Raw genomic sequence first — 16,426 nt, forward strand, 5'->3', positions numbered from 1 at the left:
CGTCCTGGTATGCTGCCTACCATGAATCAAAACTATTTAGAGGTCTCTGTCAAAGATTTAACTATATACCGTTCCTGGGTAATCTCACGGCACTGCAGTCACTGCCCTCTCTCTATGCAATGACGGTCCCAAAAGGGGCTTGAAGTCTTGGGAACGGTTGGGAGAGATTGTTGGAGTTGGATGCTCCTGACGACGGGAAATTGCTGTTACTAACTTGTGTCTGGAGTCAGCTTCATGCAAGGGAAGCAAGAGGTTCCCACCTCACTTGGGAGGCGGTCTGGGAGGCCTGCTCCTGGCTAGCCTGAGGAAGGAGAGACAACAGAGGAGACTTCTGGGCAAGAGGTAAAGGCCACAATTGCTGTGTCATGAGGGTCACGCTGAGAGTAATCACAGTAAACAGAGATGTTGGCAGGAAGGCAGGCATGGTCACAAGTGCAATGCTCATGGCGAAACTGCCACCCTGGCAGCGGCCTCAGCGTGTAGAGGAGAGCGGCTGTACATGGCACGCGGAATTCACCTGCTGATGCTGGGGAGGACCAGGCTGCCTTGGTGTGCCCTGCTCGTCCTCCGCCCCTGGGCAGCAGCTGGGGCTGCAGGATGTTTTATTGCAAGCGGGAATTGTCAGACAACCTGGTACAGCTGTGTTTGCAGCTCCCCACGCAGAGCAAGCGACTCTCCCCCATGAATGGCCCGTCTGCCCTGGTGAGGCCAGGAAGGATGACGCAGTTCTGGAAAGCTCTCCCTGTACAGAGGTCCTGTGTCCTACTGCCGCTTGTCTGTTGGCTCTCACAGCCTTAGCCATTGCGTCAGAAACCACGTACCCTCTAAGCAGGGGCTAAAGGCAACCACTGCTCACCGACCCCCACCTCTGTCCTTTTCCATCACCAACGTGACTGCACACACCAATGCTCCCGCCACACTCTCCAGGAGTGTGAGACTCCTCTTGAAGTCAGCGATGGTCAATGTCATATGGCATCTCTCCATAAGGATGTGTTGGGGCCCTGAGGGTACCCACAGCCCTGACTGTCCTTGCCCAGGGACCCCATTTCAGCCCCTTGGGGCCATCAGCCCCTGCCCCAGCAACACTGCAGCAGGGCCAGTCTCCAGCTCCCACAGCCCTGCCTTGCCCGTCCATGGGTCCCACCAAGCCAGGCCGACCTGCGGGCTCACATCCCGGCCTGGCCTCAGCCTGTCCCCAGGGAGGTGCCTGATGCCGAGGGCTGGGGCTGCCCTGGTGCCCTCCAGCTGCCTGGCTTAGGGCTGGGCTGGTGGGACAGGCCCTGGCTGCCAGGCCCTACCCTGCTGCCATGGGGAGCCCATGGCCTGTGCTGCTCCCTGACAAGATGGTTTTGTGGCCACAGGAGAGTCAGAGGTTGTACGCTACAGGTCCAGCCAAGGAGGACACCTCCCTCGCTGTCTTTGTTCAACATGTGCTCACGCCAGACATGCAACGCCTGGCACGACCGCAGGTGACAGCGGGTTGTGTGGTGTCATGCCTGCCCAGAATCTCCTCCTCATGCTGTCCAGGCTGGCAGTTGTCACCCTGGATGCAAACACATGCTGCCTTCAGGTCCACTGACCTCCTTGTAGTTGACTTGAGGCAGGTCAGCAGACATTGTGAGGTGCTCCTGCGGAGAAACACTCTGCTGCTGCATACCCCACAGACACAGTGACAGAGGCTCCCTTTGGCCCCTTGTTGTCACACAGATAGCATTTTTTTTAAATGCCTGTGAGTGACCGATGATACTTAACTGTGGCATGAGGGCATGCAAAGAGATAAGGCCACAAGGCTTGCTGTGACACTTCTGGAGGTCCCATACTGTCAGTAGCAGACTGTGGCCATGGTGCGCACTGAAGTGGGACTCCCATGGGCACCAAGCACCTCCCTCACCAGCCTCCCCTGTCCAAGTTTATTCCTGAGGGAACCTGTAGATACACTGCAGATGAGCCACCCCAGGAAGGAGTATGCAGTAATGGGCCAACTGGTGGACTAGGACATACTAGCAGTCAGTATGTCACTATGCAAGTATGGAGGCACTGTTTGTGACTCAAAGGACAGCTAAATCTGAGCAGGTATTAGCTCCTCAGGGAAGGGCAAGTCTAAATGTTCTCTGGCTCTGCCAAAGATAGACCGTATATGCTGCTTGAAGGACCCTCTGACTGATTTGAGACCAACTTTAGAAAAAGTATAGGCCTTTCCTGAGCAGGGTTATTTCCACCATGACTTTAATCTTTTCACATCTAGTGATGTTGATGAAAAAGTTATTTAGAAAACCCTCAAGCACTTTTACCTTTATGCAATGTTTCCCCCTGCCCCACTGTTCTCACACTTAAAACAGCAAAAACATTCTTGCTCAAGCTTTCCAGAAACAATTTCACCTTTGGGCAGAGACTAAGCACATAACTCCTCAACCCAGAAAAACAGAAGTTTCAGGCTGTTCTGAGTAACAGAGGAGGAAAGCCCAGGGGACTAGAATGGAAACAGTGTTGTGCAACAGAAATTATAGTCTGCTGCTTTTCACAGCATAACTAACTCTTACTTGATTTTCATTTCTTTTTCTAACAAATTGAAGCTACCTAAGGATACAGACAGTGATAGCAACTGACCTTTAAAAAGGGCTAGCTCCAAGAAAATACACAGGTATCACACGTGCACCTTGCAGCTTCTCACCTTTAGGCACCTGACTTCCAGAATAGTCTCCAAAGCTTAAATATTACATCCAGGAGTGGAGTTTTAGGTGTTCAAGAAATGTTAAGCTCATAAACCAGTCTTTTGCAGACTTTCGGAGCCTTACAAGTTGAGTGACATCTGATACGTGTTTAGGAGCAACGTTTTGGATTCAGGCACCCAGATTTCTCTATTTCTATTCTCTCTCTTTGGGGCTGGAAATAAACCTATTTAATTGATTTAAACAGATTTTCTTTCTTGCAGTAGGCATGTTCTGGGGCCTGTAGTTCTAGATATCTTAAATTTTCTACCCTTGCTTTTTCTTTATTGACTACTACAGAAACTGATTAGATCAGATGATATAACTCTAAGATATATGAGATGTTTGAAATGGTTATGGAAGCCTTCATCTTTAATGTTTTATGACATGCCGATAATTTGGAAAGTTCTCAGCCTGCACATTGTTTACTGGTATCTTGCCACTTTGTAACTTGGATCAGTGAGGCTGCATCTACATCAGATAGCTCTATTTGTTACACTAATCCATTATCCTAGGCTTGTCATCATGGTACCCCTGTATTTAAATATCCTTTCATTTTATCTTCAGGTTAATGATGCCTTTTGAGAAAATCCTAATCTGGATATCTTACAGAGTATGTATTTTTTAATCATCTACTGCACTCATTCCAATTGACGACAATCAGTGCATGGCAAATAATCTTTCACAAAGGGTAAACAGAAGCCTGACAGAATTCAGCACGTATTCCTGTCCCGTGCAATTTGTATCTTAGCTATACTAATATATAATAAGGTATTTATCAGTTATATACTGATATTTATTAGTATTGCCTGTTTTTGCATGCCCGGTCTAAAGACATGTTTTGCTATCAATGGATATTGCAGATATTTTAGTTCATCAAAGGCTTTTATCCTTTCTTCTTTAGTTGCAAGTCAGAATACATTTCCATATTACATTTTCTCCAGTGGCAAAATTGATCTAGACAGTTCTCTTCCTTTCCTCCGCCACTTGTTCCTGCTGCCACATCAATCTTCTTCTATGCTTTTTGTGCAAATGCAGCCATCTGTGGGGCAACACTGTAAGACAGATCAGTAAAATCAGGGGCGCTAAAAATAAATTCTCCAGAAAAAAAAATAAAAATTGGCAAGACAGTTGAGCTGGAAAATGTAGGAGAGTGATGAATCCCCAAACAAAGGGTGTTCTTCAGAACAAGATGAAAGAAAGGTCAGGGACACAAATGTGTATGTCAAAAGGGGAAAGGTTGAGGAGGTCTCTTTTACCCCTAAAAACGATGGACTGGAGACCAGATGATGGCAGAGACTGCAGAAAATACAAAATTATCTATAGAAAAAAAGAGTTTGGCTTTGCCAATTTTATGTTGAAGATGATGGTTGAATATTCAGATAAAGATTTCTAAGAAAGACTCAGATGATGGAAACATTTACCCATCATATTTGATACTCTTCCAACATAAGTTTAAAGAAAAGACCATAAACACATGAAATTCTGGCCCAAGGCACTGGATTTTACAGTACCCTTTCATTTGAGATAGCAGTGTTTCATATGTAAATACTGAAACTATACTGAGGCCAGCAGTCCATACGAGCATAGATTATGAGAAGGATATACTAAATTAAGATAAGGTTGGCCATGTCATACCCTTTCTCCATTCCCTACCACTGAGAGGAAAAGCAGTTTTCGTCCTCAGTCCTGTCTGCTCACCTCTCTTCATGCTGATATGATTTTTGCCCTTCCATGTTTGACAGCGTGTTGTGTGTGCTTATGTCTCCTTAGAACATACCAGATGCTTTGCTTGGAGGGCAGTATTTTTGTATTCTGATATAATACTTTGCACTTTTCTGCCAGCAGCTGAATTAAATATCCAGAATGTTTCAATCCTAGATGTTCTCCAGAAAGTGTTTTGGAAAGACAGGCTTGTTTGTTTTCATAAATCTTGTATGCTTCACAAAATGCAGTGTGCACGAGGTATTTCCTCTTTGTTAAAGGGTTTGGGCAGCCCCTACTTTTCCTTAATATCTCTTTGTCATCCTGTTCTATAATAATAAGCAAGCAAGCAAGCAAGCAAACGTATCTTCCCTACATATCAAAACAAACCACTGTCAGTTTTTGTGTACAGCTTGTGCAGAAAAGATTCTCTTTCCTCCCTGTGCTTTCTGTATTTTGTTAATTGACTATTTTGAATGCTTCTGATGAAAAGCACCTACTTGGCTGCAGGCGCTCTGCTGCAGAGCTCTCAGGAGGGTGGCTGGCTGGAGGTTTGCTTTGTCTCTCCATCAGCTTCAAGGAGAAACCATCTGACCACCACAGTGACCACTCAATCTCCCAGTGCAGAATTTTAAAACACCTGGGCTCCATTCCCCTCCAGTTCTCCAGCATTAGCCAAGAGACTTCAGAACATTTGTACTGATTTGCTGAATCCCTCTGGACATTTAGAAAGTAACACATTACTGCATTGCTTTGCATTTCTTGTTGCTGGTTTTTGTTTTATTGGTGGTTGCACGTTTGAGTTGGTAAAGTGGTTTGCTGTTCCTGTTCCAGCCAAAATCTGTTCACTATCCTATCATGCTATTCTACATGCTAATCTTTCTGTTCCCCTTTTCATTTTCTTTCCCTCATTCACCTCCACTCTTGCCCTTCCTTTTTCTCCCCTTATTTTATGAATTTCAGTTCTCTAATTCCATTTCTCTGTACCAAATCTCATACGTAAGTGACCAAGACTTTACCCTGCAAACAGTTGTACGTAATATTCTTCTGCATATCTTATCCAACGGAATACAATGGCACCACTTACATGCCTTAAGTGACATGTACATGTTTGCAGTACTGGAGCCTAAGTAAATCACCTAGCTACTGGCTTTTACAGGCAAAGAAGGAACTGCTGTGGTTTGTGCACAACATACCAAAATTCCAGTATAATCTCATTGCTGTTACCCTCATTTTTCCACTTCCCCTCCCTGTTTGTTGTAATCGCCTATTCTGTCATTCCAGATTAAGTATCTCACCATAGAATGACTTGTATTCACTCTTAATTTGATGTCCTGGAAGTAGCCCTATTGACTTAAATGGAACTATGCACATGAATAAAGCTAAGTATATGTGCAAGCCTTTTAACAGACTGTACATTGCAAATCCCACAGGAAAAGCATAGCACATTTTATTCATTTTACAATATTTGCACATGTTAAATGCAGGTTGGGTAATTAGTAACTTTTTCCAGAGTAAGCTTTCAGGTTTCATACCCACTTAACGGAAGCACCACTAGTCATCTATAAGCACAGGATAAACGCCAGCTCAGAGAATTCAGAGATGACATGAGACAGTATGAATGATTACCTAGAGAAAGAAAGGGCACACGATTTAAAACCAATGTTTAACATTGGTTAACATTTCTTTATTAACATTAATATTTAATGTATGCAAACAATTCTTAAAATATGCCAGAGGACAGAGGAGAGGGATTCGGAGTTGGCCCAGAAGCGGAGGTCAGGAGCAGCGAGCAGGCTGTGGGAGACGGCAGCAGCTCAGATATAGGATTGCAGGCGGAGGGAATCCCGTGAAAGACGGCGTGAAGGTCGGTAGTAAAAGGAGACGGAGGAACCGAACAATGGGGACGGCTGAGCTGCACAGCACGGTCGGCGGCAGACCAGGATTTTAGCTACCGAACGCCGGCGCCCAGGGAGCCCGGGGCTGGCTGCAGTTAACCACGGAGAGCAGGGTCATGCCGTGAAAGACAAGTTGGGCGCTTCTGGGCAAATTCTGAGACAGGTTCTATTTCAAACGGCAAGAAGCGGGGCGAGAAGAAGAAACGTCTGTATTTTACAGCACGGAATCAGTGCCTTGCCATTTCGGCGAGTGAATCAGCATTCAGCGACATGACCCTATTGCAACGCCTCGATAGTTCACTCTTCGCCTTGCGCTTTTACATTTTAACGGGTATGAAGCCCGCGGAATAGTAAATAATTACTCTGCGTTGCTGCCGCGGCTGTTGGCAGCGCTGCGGAGTCCCCACGCACCGGCCCAGCGAGCTGACCGCCACCGGGGAACGGACACCGCCCCCGCCCTGCCGGCGCCGAGCACCCCCCCCGCGCCGGGCCGGGCCGGACCACCCCCGAGCCCAGGAGCGGCAGAGAGCTGGAGAACGGGGAGGCGCCGCCGGTTCCCACCGCACCCGCGGCCGGGGGGGGCGCGGCGGGGAGGGCGGCAGCGCCCTGAGGGGAACCCGACGCCTGCTGCGGCCGCCCCGCCCCAACGGCCGCCGGGGGAGAGCGAGGGGGGCGGCACCGCCGTGCGCGTGAGCTCAGCGCGTCGCGGAAACCAGCCACCCGGGCGCCGCCTTCCCTCCGCGGGCAGACCCGGCCCCGCCCCGCCCGGCCCCGCGCCGCCGGGCTCGGCCCGCCCGGCCCCGCCCCGCCCGGCCCCGCCCCTCCCCGGCAGCACCGCCCCCTCCGTTCCTCACACACACACGGAGACGCTTCCTGCGTGGGGCTGGGCCCGGGCCGGCGGAACGGCGCCGCTTCCTCCCGTTGACTCGCAGGTACCGCGGGTGGGCCCGCGGCGGGGCAGGGGGCGCGGAGGGGCCCGGCGGTGGTGCGGGGCGTCCCCCGTCTTGGGCCTCCGCCCGCGGCCGGCAGCCGCCGCCCTGAGCGTGGCGGAGGGTGAGGGGTGGAGCGGAGCCTTCGAGCCGGAGCCGCCTCTGGGCGGGGGCCCGCGCCCGGGTGGGAGAGGGCCCGGGTGGGTCCCCGCTGCGGCCGGGGGAGCTGCGGCCCAGGGGTTGTCCCGGGGGCCGGGGGTAAGTCGGCGGCGTCCGCCGCTGCTCCTCACATAGCTGGAGGGTGAAGTCATCGTGCCCATTGTCTCCCCTCGGTTCCCCCCGGGCGGAGCGAGGGGCCCGTCCCGCCTCGGGTGGCGGAGGAGGGCGGCACGGCCGGCCCGGGCAGCCCCCCGCCCGAGGGGCTGGGGTAGCGGGGGAGCCGCCGGGTGGGTTTCGCTTGGCCTCGGCGTGGCGGGCGGGGGTGTGCGGGGAGGAGCTCCCGCCCGGGTGGGCCACGGCGCCGCGGGGGCCCCCTCGGCGGGCGCCTCGCTCCCGCCGCCCGGCAGCGGCATCGGGCCGCCGGCGGGGCCCTGGAAACTCTTGCACTTGAACTTGCAGAGCACGGGGAGACCAGTGCACGCAACTCCCGGGCCTTCAGCGCAATCCGGGGGGCAGGGTTTGCACGCTCCCACCCGAGAGTTTCTAGTTTACCTCTCTGTTGTCCACCCCGGATCCGGTGAATCGGAGGAGTGGAGGAGTTTCGAGTGACTAGGGCTGTTACGTCTGGGCTGTAAAGGCGGTGGGGGGACAAGCGGTGGCGATAGCCAGCGTCTTGCCGAGTGTTTTCCTTGCACAGGTCCTTCTGCAGAGCTGGGAGTTTTCCACCTGGCAGTGTACTATACACACAACAACTATTGCAGGCGCATCTTGGAAGGATAGGGAAAAATGGGTAGCAAACAATCTGAAAGGCAGCGTGCACGTAAGTGAGCTGAAGAGGTGATGGTTGGCAAAGGGGAGGTGTCCTGCCTTTCCCCTCCTGCTCCAGTACGCTCTGACAGAAAGAAATGGGGCTTTGCCAAAGGGATAATAGTGGAGTAGAATTACGGGGATATGCCAAAGGGACAGTAATAGAGTGCAGTTATTGCTGAGCAGAGAAATCAAAATTTGAAGCCTTCATGCCCTTGTGGTCGCTTACTGGAAACATGCCTGTGTTTCCCTGTGAGGAGCACAACAAATCTTGTTTCTGTTAAAATACTGTAGTTGGCATTGGTACTGATTAGTGCTTTATCTCAATTGTCATCAAGGACAGCATTATTTTTAAAAAGCAAAGGGCAGTTTGGGAAATGGGTCTTGCAGGATTTAAGCATACATAGTCTTGTCTGTAGACAAGATTAATCATAAACTCATTTTTAAAAATTCAAATTTTTCCTTCAAAGTATTTTTTTTTTTTTTTAGTAATTCCTTTTTTGTCAGCCAAAGAACCGTATTTCAGTATCTGATGAAATGTTTTTTACTAAGTTCATTGGAAAAGAAGGTTTTCAGTTTAATATCCAGGTCAAACTGAACTATAAATTCTGAATTGCCCAGCTAACAGAATTCACTTGCATGCTTAGAAATGATGGCTGTGTAACATTACTTAACAATTTCCAAAATCTTACCATTCTATAACTGTAAACATTTAAATGCTTGTACTTAAAGCTTTCAGAAAGCTGAGAAAGCACTTTTTTTGTAGTTGCATGTGAACTAGGCCTATTTGGTCCAGAAAATGAAAATGAAAGTTTCACTTTTGCATAATGGCAATAATGCTACTCTTAAAAACGAGTCAGTAAAAGGCTTAAATATGTGTAACTCTTGTATATGCATATATCTTGAAGTATGCCAGAGTTTCAACTGTGCTTTATACAATTCAGCATTTATAAAATGCTGAATTCTAGCTGTTATGTTTATGTTGTCAGCTATTTTTGAGTTTGAGGACATCAGATCATCATTTCTAAAAGAGGGAGTTGAAATATTTATGTGTGGTTTTCTTCTCTCCCCTTCCCCTTAAACGTACCAGACAAATGACACATTTCTTATGTAGAGCAATCATCAGATTTGGATTAATTATGCTAGCTGAGGCTCAGGAGGAAGGAAGATACTTGACAGATGTATTTGTTTACGTTCGTAGTGTGTACAAGTCCTGGTCTCTCCATTAGTAAATGAATCATTAAAACTCCCTTAGCTATGGGATTGCCAGTTAGCATTAATATATGCATTAGGAAAACTTGTTTTATGTGAATATTATCAACCTGTGAAAGAACACAAGCCCTTGAATTCTTTTGGCAGTTGGGTAGAGCCTTTTGTGATGGAAAATGTGTATACTTTTTTTTTTCTATTATTAATTAACAGCATTTTGCTACTACTCCCCATGGCAAAAACTTCAGACGGAATTTGTTCAGTGGGTAGGTGATTCTTCCTAACCAGTCCAGTTTGGGTTTTTTTCTGTTTGCTTGGACCTTTTTGATCCTTACTTAGTCTTATTAAAGTATTCCTCACAAAGATTCCCTACCCCCGCCTCCTTTCCAGGGAAACAAAGTAGGATGCCTAAATCTTTTCATGGGACTTCTGAATCCTGATTTGGAAGCACTAGGAAAGATCTTTGAACTCTGAAGTACAACTATACTGTTCGGCACCACTGTCCTCTGATGGCCTTAAGCCAAGCTTGTGGTCTCCAGTATGAGGTCAGTTTACTCTGTCCCATGGTCAGACATCCATAATTAGCTTTGTGATTTGTTTTCTGAATTGTATGTAAACACCATATACCAGCCTAGTAGAATAAATTTTAATACCTGACTAGAAGGAGTTGATGAATACATGTTTTAGGCTCTACTCTTCTTAGTGTGATTTCTGGTTTGTAGCTGAGTTGCGAGTCAGTCTGATTCTTTCTTAGGGTCAGCGAAGGCTCTTTGAAGGACTAATACAAATATTCATTCTAACACTGGCTTATCCATAAAGAAGTTGATTTCAGATTTTTCTCTTTTTGCGTTTGTCTTAGCTCTAAGTTTCCATTGTCCCTTCTGTGTTAACTGATGGAAGATGTGTAGCTGAATGAATCGGTGTACGTAACACGGCTTCAAGATACTGAGAATGGTGTTGGATCTGATATTGCTAAAAGCGTCTGAATTGCACCTGGAGGTAGACTTCCACCAAGAAGGTAAAAAGTTACGTTGAGTCTTAGAGAACTGGCTGGTTTTAGTAGTGTTGCAGTATACGATTTTTTTTTTTCCCCCCCACATAGGAAGAATATGGAAGAGGCTGTATCAGTACCTCAAAAACAGTTGGATTTTTTTTTTTATGTTCCTGTTTTTTTCACAAGAGGAGACTTCCTTTTATTTCTGAGTCTCTGAAGTGGAAGTTTTATCCATGATTTAGTCTAATGTTAGTTCATTTCTAGTAGTTTGTCTTTTAAATCTTCAGTGAAGTAATCTTTGAGGAGAAATTGAAACCTTTTTGTGTTGTATATAGACTAGATTTTAGATGTTGTGTGTTCTACTTTAACTTGGAAAGAAATAAAAGTCCAAATAAACAACTGTGAGTTTGAACTAAAGAGTAGAATTCAGAGTAGAATTTCAGTCTTCCCTCTTAAGTATTCACTTGAAGGTTACTTTAGAAGATTTCTTCAGGCACTCTTTTTTAATTTATTTTATTTCTTAGTGCTTTGTGATAAGTTGTTATGTAAGTAGGTATTTGGTCTATTGCTGATATTTATGGATTGACAGATTTCTTCCAAACTTCTGTAAACTAATGTTCACCTCATTATCCTAGATTTCCTTGTAAGTTTATTTTTCAGTTGATGAGAAGAGACTTTGTGGAAGAGACTTTGCTCATCTGAGTCATAAGGCGGCTTAGTCTTCTTTCTTCAGTGATCTCTGGTTGTTTCATGTACATTTCTGGCAATTCTCAGGCACTGCAGAACTGTGTTTTTCCTTGGTTTTGATTGCTGGTCCTTCTCTGGCATGGGTTGCTTGTTTTTTTCTTTTTTTCTCTTAGCGCAGGTACTGACTCAAAGATCCAAAACAAAGCAATGGATATCTAAAAAGAGCTGTAAATGTTACGTGGAACTATAATATTACAGGGCTCTACTAGAAATTTTCTTCCTCTTGTGAGCATGTCTTACACCAGCTTTAGAATAGTCTTTGGGTTCTTCAAAGTAGAATTCAGAGAAGGAAGAAAAGCCCCATAGCTGAGTTATGAGATGTAATTTGTGATACCACCCTTAGGCCTTTCCTCATTAAGGCAAGTGAGGAGGGCCTTGACTGTCTGTTTTGCTTCGCTTTCATGGAAGTCATGGCGTACTTCTAGGAAGAATTAACCCTACCTTGAGGTTTATCCATGGAATAAGAAGAAGTGGGAGTGCTTCCATTTTAGGTTACTTCTTTGCAATGGAAACATTACTGTAGGCTTTTCCACTCTTAAACTGTGGATTGAAGTCAGTCACCTGCTGGGTGACTATTGGTATCTTGTTGGACAGGTAGCCAGAACACTGCAACTGTAATTGCCATTTACAAGATGAGAATAGCTGTAGATTTTTTTTTTTTTTTCTGAATGGCGAGTTTCCAACAGTTTTCCCACAGTTCAGTTCACATCTAGCAATATTGCACCAGTCTGGAAAGCTGATATAAGAGTTGCTTTAACCTAAAGCAGCTTAGCAAAGAGACCTAATGAAATGAGTTTAAATAAAAGTTACATATACACAGGTGTTTCCTCAGGCATTAAAACTTCCTCTCTTTAGAGGCCAGCATATCCCCTAATGATGTCTTCAGCAAGACATTTGAAGGGCATCTTGCAGAAATAAATGTTTGTACCAATTCAATTTGGTATAGTCACTTGTTTTTGCTTCCTAAGTGGAGCACAACTCTGTTAATGCAAGTATCCTGTTATTGTTGAGCACAAACTGTCATTGTGGGACTATGTCAGTTTTGTTCTGTTTCCATTTATAGTTTAGACAAATTACTGTTAAACATTTTTCCATAGGTCCTTTAGCTGCTCCCATAAGGCAGATTAGAGCTCTTATCCTAAATCGGAGCCCCTGGCTGTCCCCTTCAGTTGTTCCATTTAGTGAATGAAGAACTGCTTCAGCAAGAGGACTAACTCTGGAGAAACTGCAGTAAGAATCATGTTGCTTTATTCTCATTGTGTTTCAGTGATGCTGCATATCCTTAACAAATAAAAGTATCACTTTTAAGTTTCTCAGTTAATGATCAGATTTTTCACATAAAACCAAACTCTGCGAGCCATATCAAGTTAATCAAGTTCTATTTTTATCTGAAAATACTTAACATGTAAGACAGTTCCAGCTATACTGTTTAGTGCGCTGTGTAAGACTTCTGGTGAGACAAATTTACCTCGTGTATGTTTTCAAGAAATGGTTTGTAGGGAGTGCAAAGTGGTCCTGCACCTTGGGGGATCTACTGAATAGTGGGGGTTCGGGTGGGACTGAAGGTTTTGGTTGAGGCATGGGGATTTTACAGTGCTACTTGGCTAGTGTTTTGGATATGATGACATCACAGCACTAGTGTTGCTGCACCTTGTTTTTATTTTTAAATGTTTATATAAAATAGCCTTGTTAACTGTCTGCTTTTAGACAAATAAGAGTCTTTCTTAGGACCATAATGGTTGTATTCTAGAGGAAAAGACTTGGTGGTGCCATGCCTAAAAGCATCATTCATCCATTTCCTTTGCTCAAAGTACATGGTGCACAAAATTTACAGTATATTTCAGTGAAACTGGACAAGGGGGGGATGTTTTGACAGATCTTCTGCAGTATTGCCATTCAGAACTCAATCTTGGGAAGAAACATTTGTACCTTTTTTAGGAAATAAAAGGCTTTTATTCTGTCTAAATTAGATAGTGATGAGTGCTTTGGGCTTTTTATGACCTGAAAATTGGGGCCCATATGCTCAGCCCATATTCAGTGCTGCAGCTCTTCCTTGTATCAAGATCTAATTGTACCTTGACAGTAAATGTTTTAGTAATTATTAACTGAACATCTGTACGGGGACTGTATATAATAAGCGAAGATGCTGACAGAGCATGATTGTTGCAACATACTGTTTGGCTTTTCTCCTTCGTATCAAAATGCTTTACGTAGTGAGCATCCATTTGTCCCTCAAACATCTAATAGTGGTAGAACATTTGGATGGGAATAAATAGTGGCTGAAGTGAGACCACCCAACTGGCAAAGGTGAAGCCTGCTGAGAAACATTTTCTTCTGGTCAGCCATTGGGAAGTATCTTACTTTGCATCTGCCTTTCGTGTTTCCGTAATAAGCAATCTAATATGTTGAACAGTGCAAAGAAATGTGGCTGTAAGATGAAGCGTGTTCAAGGTTAAAGACTTTATTTTTAGAATGTGTACTGGAAACATAATTTTTATCAAAGACTTTTCTACTGTGTGTCCTGATGGAGGTGCTCTGACTTTGTGTTCCTCTATCTTAAGTCAAATATAAACAGAATAAAGCCTTTAAAATTACTTATTATTCTGCTGAGTTGAAGACCTTCAGTTTCCTGAGAAAAGCAGTTACTTTCTCAGTTTCATTTTACCTGTGAAGTTGTATCTGATACTTACTTTTTGTTTGGCTTTGCGTTTTCGAAAAGGAGTCAAGCTTTCCTTTATATGACACTGCTAAAAATACATCTTGGGAGACCAGGAGCCCTTTTGCTCAGGGTCAGAGATGGCAGTATCAAACTTCTAGGTCCTTTTTAAGCAAAGAGATCTTTAGTGCTTATAGCCTGTGAAGCCAGGCTGTTGCTTTCCTGAAGTGTAAGATTCTGCAGTCAGTGCAAGTTTATCTGTGGGACAAGACGGAGAAGAAACCTGCAAAGCTATTGTGTTCACTGTTTCTCTTAATTTCACAACACCATGATTTTAAGCCATCTCCATTTGGACTGAGGGATTTTTATATCTACTGACCAAAAGTATTTTCTTCCTTATGTTCCTACCTGACTAGTTACTTTTTTTCTCCTTTCCTTCTTCCCCTTCCTGTTCCTATTTGCTGTTGCCTTTTTTTCCCTTTATGTGGCAATACGCTTTTGTTCAGACTTTTGTCGGTGGTGGTGGTGGTGCGTAGCTGCAGAAAAGTAGACTTTGCCTTCTGTGACCTGACACCAGGCAGAAATTCAGCCAGGGTGAGAATAGAAGAGAGCCCTGTAAGCTCAGCACAGGAGTCCCGAGTCTTTCCATTATTAACAATTAAAGATGATTCCAAGATGAATTAGGTAATGGATTAACTAACTAATGAAAAGAGAACAAGGATAAACAAAGAGAAAGATCCTGCCTTGCAAGAATTAAGATTATTAGGATTACACGCTGCCTGCCTGTCTGGGAAAGGAAGAACAAGCTCCCCTGTTTTCAATGTTAATTTAGTTCATAGATAAGGTATATGATGTGCCAGATAAACTTATCTTTTGCTGTTGAATTGAAGCTTTGCAAGGAGGTGGTGTTTGCTGGGGAATGGGTTAAGAGGTAGAAGCATCCTGTTTAGTCCTGCCCAGCAGTGCTTCAGCTCTCTCTCTAAAACAGTAAGCAGTGAAAACGGTTTCTTCCCATCTCCTACGCCCTGCCCTAATCAACATAATACTGTGGCTGGATCTAGACCAAGAAGTGTTATTTGAGTAAAATATGAAGACAATGGCATGGTTTTGTTTTCATTGTTTCTTTTTTCTGTTTTGTTTCTGAGGTGTGAGGTACTGCTGTATTTTTTTTTTTAGGGCTATATAATCTTATCCTTTTTCTTATCTCAAAGGTCATACAATATTACCTTTCTGTTTTAACAGTAACAAATAATTTCTAAGTCACAGTTTCAACCTAAATTATCTCCCACAAGCTGTGGGGATCTTGCACTGTATGCCTTTTAAAGCCATTATACGGAAAATGGCATATGCACAATTAATGTAAAGCCACAGTATGCTGCATTTGTGGGAATGATTCTCTTAAACCTTCTGTAAATTTGCTTTTGTTCATCTCTGGTGGTTAAAAGTAAAAATAATAAAGAATGTGTGTTTTGATATGGTTGGTGTTCCTCCTGAAATGCATGAAAACACACCTCTAAGAGTATGCAGAAGAATAGTTTTATTGTGCTAAAAGTCATTCAATGAGAGAACAAATTAGAACTCTGAAATGACGGAGCTTCCAGTTGGCAGTACAGTGAACAAAAATACAACACTTTATGGAGACCCTCGGTAGATTGATGCTTTTATCTGTAAAAAAGCAATGTAGGTACTGAAGCTCTCTGTAAGATGTAGTTCTTCTGAAGTTAGAACTATTCACCTTTGAAGTTCAGCTCTCTGAAATATGTACTTTGTTTGTACAGTATTACTGTGGACTAGTAACTGAATATGGATGGTTTTGGAATGTTTGGTGATGAAGATAAAACCTCGTTTTGGTGATTTGATTTCCTTGAAAAAAGGGAGGTTATTAGATTTACTTTCATTATCACATGACTGTCAAGTCATCAATGTAGTTGACTGGAGTGTGGCTTTGAGTAAGTATTGTCTAACTCAAGATGTACTTGCAGTAACTTTAACTTCTCTAATGGGCATTCTGCAAATTGGTGCATTTTGTAGGTGAAGAATGGCTTAGGTTTTAATAGCGTGTAGAATGCAAGAACTCTGTCTTTCTATTGTAAAGACAAGGAAGATGTCTTCAGGATGCTGGTAGTTTATCTTGGTTTCTCAGAGACCATGATAATGAGCGCACTAGAAATACTAGAAACAGGTAGGTATGGCTTCTGCAGCAATTAGATGACTTATTTGCCCTGGTTTTGTAACGTGAAGGATTACACATGTCAATAAAGTGGAACTGATTCTGCCATTGCATGCAGTTTATTGTCATTTTAAGGTTTCAGGTCAAATTCTCAAACGTTAAGAAATGCCAGAATTAAGGTCGGAGAAGCAACCATAGTTTGATTACCTCTTGTGCCTACCTTTATTAAGTTATAGTCCTTGATTATACAGCTATTGGGTTTTGGTTTCTTTTTCTTCCCCGCAGAAGCATTCCTCAGGATACATTTGCCCTGTCCATGGGGGAGTCCGTCTAGGTTGGGCAGCAGTAAACCTAGTCTCTAGGGCAATTGTTCCCTTTGAATAAGTTTGGAGATACAATGCAAATAAAGCAGAAAACTGAAAAGATTTTCTTCTTGCCTGATGAA

The 16,426-nt window shown here is 44.3% G+C and overlaps 1 protein-coding gene across 3 annotated transcripts in view; it reads left to right on the plus strand.

The window, feature by feature from the left end:
- Nucleotides 1–7,185: 7,185 nt before the first annotated feature.
- Nucleotides 7,186–16,426, plus strand: part of RNF19A (ring finger protein 19A, RBR E3 ubiquitin protein ligase) — a 59,947-nt gene continuing 50,706 nt past the window's right edge. The window contains exons 1-3 of one of the 3 annotated variants that reach the window (XM_050891334.1): nt 7,186–7,242; nt 10,274–10,432; nt 12,253–12,385. The gene's annotated coding sequence lies outside the window, so the exon portion shown is untranslated. The remainder of the gene's footprint in view (nt 7,243–10,273; nt 10,433–12,252; nt 12,386–16,426) is intronic. The other 2 variants (XM_050891333.1, XM_050891335.1) reach the window with 2 other exon arrangements.

This window comes from Gymnogyps californianus, chromosome 2, assembly GCF_018139145.2.
Source record: "Gymnogyps californianus isolate 813 chromosome 2, ASM1813914v2, whole genome shotgun sequence".
NCBI classification, from domain to species: domain Eukaryota; kingdom Metazoa; phylum Chordata; class Aves; order Accipitriformes; family Cathartidae; genus Gymnogyps; species Gymnogyps californianus.